Source organism: Anopheles aquasalis, chromosome 2 (genome assembly GCF_943734665.1).
Source record: "Anopheles aquasalis chromosome 2, idAnoAquaMG_Q_19, whole genome shotgun sequence".
NCBI lineage: Eukaryota > Metazoa > Arthropoda > Insecta > Diptera > Culicidae > Anopheles > Anopheles aquasalis.
In genome coordinates, this window is record NC_064877.1 from 66003147 (window position 1) to 66005646 (window position 2500).

The window sequence follows — 2500 nt, forward strand, 5'->3', positions numbered from 1 at the left end:
AACTCCCTCATTAGGCGCCTCCGCTCTTTGCGATTGTGTAGAACTTTCCTGCTCGATGCTTTGCCGCACAACCCGTCCTAATGTGCATGTGTTTGTGCGCTTTATTTTGTTCTCGTGATAAAAGTCCAATCTGCTCTAATCCTATCTTTTTCGTCCTCCTTTCTTCGGTTTTGTTTGCTTTCGTCTCTCCACGGTTCGTTGTCGTCCGGATTTTATATGTTTCCGCTCACTGATCGCCACTTCCTTCCAGCGGCTTCACTTTTTCTGGGTCTCGACGCTATTCTACCATTGTTCCTAGCCTGCGGTTGCCCGTTAGAATCTATTCGTCACCTGACAATAGTTTAGTTTCATAGAGCTTTGCTATGTTTATGTCCTTTGGTCTACTTCGTCCCTGTTCTCTGTGTCATTGTCTGTCTGTGATGTCGTAGTGTCGTCTGTTCCATTGCACCATTATTTTGAATTAGAAAAAAAAAACAACGGAAAGGAAAGATAATATTGTGAATAGTAACAACAGCGTGTAGTAGTTGTGTCATTAAACAATCGATCGTTCGAATCGAAAGATAGGAAAGGTGAAGCCAAACGATTACCACAGTGAGAGAGCGTAGCATATGCGAGCGAACTATGAACATAGGGTACAGGCTTCAGTGAGAAGCAGTCTCGTTATATTGAAATAATATTCATTACTAGATAATATTCACGATAATAATAACGAATATTAGGTCACATGTCACTACCACTACTACTGCAACTACTTACTACGCGATACTACAACTCTGTGCTACTACAGCTGATGCTGCTGCTGCTGATACTAATGCCGCTGGATATCTTCTGAACCAGCGGCTTTGAGCTTCTGGCATAGGGCATGGCATAGCGCGCACGTAGTGAGATTTTCAAGTAAATCTCGAAGCTCGAAGCAGTCATGGCCAGGTCGGTTTTCAACGCACTCCATCGCACCGTCGTTACTTCTTCGATCCGTGATCAGAAGGAGCTCTTCAGATAACACTATTCATCCTCATTCCAATCGCTCGTGTCCTGTATGTTCTCTGGCGGACAATAGTTTCATGTCGCATGCGCTCTTCTAAAAAGGATCAGTAGTCAGTCTGTCCGCGGTCAGTTTTCTCTCAACCGCCCGGCGGGGAATCGGTCCGTCATGCGTCAAACGGTACGGTAATCGAAACGCAAGCAGCTTAAACGCCAGTAAATTTGGACGCAGTTTGGCAGTTAGATAATTAATATGTATATTTAAACATAGTCCTAAAGATAATAACAAAAACAATTGTTTTAAATTGTTTCCTCTAAATTGTACACCACATTGAGTGGTCTTTTGTGGGCTCGCACGCTTGGTATCGCTCTCGGAATATTCCACTGGAAAGTACGAAGGGCCAGGGCAGCAGATGGTGTGCCGGTTGATGATGGTTGCAGAGTTGTTTACCACCCAGTAGAATGCGTGCTGTGGCACTGCGATAGGCACAAGCGTATATGCATTACATATAAACTAGTGCAGGTATGGTTACTTCAGCGTTGCCTCGATCTTTCCTGCGAATAAATGGATCAGCTAGCTACTCTGTTTCCGGTACGCAGTCATTTGCTTCCGATTCTACATGCACGATGCTATGTCAGGACCAGGATTCTTCCTGACATTGATTTTTTGACATCATCTGCAACAACCTGTGCGGTGCAGCGATAACCGTTTATCGTGTATAGTGCAGTCCAACGCGTGCGTATTGTTTCCGAAAAGCTAGAGGATCGTGTATACAGATCGATCCTACCATCACCACGACACACCGTGCTACAGAGAGTTTGTTCGAAGTGCGCGCAATGCCTGATGGATGGCAGATAGTGAAAACTAGGTCCTTCAAAAGTCCTTCCTAAAAGAGTCTCTGGTCTATCTTATGCCAAGACACACACTTGGAACTTTCTTTGTTGTGTACTTGTGCGTAAGCAATAGTTTGCAATTAACAATAAAAAGAAACGGTGTAAAAGTACTAGACATAAACGGGTGAAGTGAGTGGGAGACACAAGTTTGGTAAGAAATTTGGTTTTGGGCAACAGGGAGAAGCATCATGAAAAGAGAAAAAAAACCATAGCCAACAATACTAGGCGAACGAAAGCTTTCCGAGGATTTAAGATGTTTGTAATGCAGATAAGATAGTCAAACGAGCCGTATTCATTGGGCACTTTGGTTTACATCTCGTGTAATATCGAAACTCAAACAACAACCCAACTACACTGGGAAACAGGGTGGAGTGAGAAAAACCGAAAAAGTGTCGCGGAAGGACTGCCCATAACCATAGCCGTAGCGCATTGGTAGCAAATGCGTTCCGTGGCGATTCAAGGCGGGCGGCAATGAGGACGAAGGACGGATGGGCGGACGAAACGGACGAACGAGCAAACATTAATCCTTCAGTGAGAGTAATCGATAACAAATCAATAAATAAATAAAAGAGGTAAGCAAAGAAAAGGTATAGCGAGCGGTATAAAAAAAAGGATAAGAAACGAC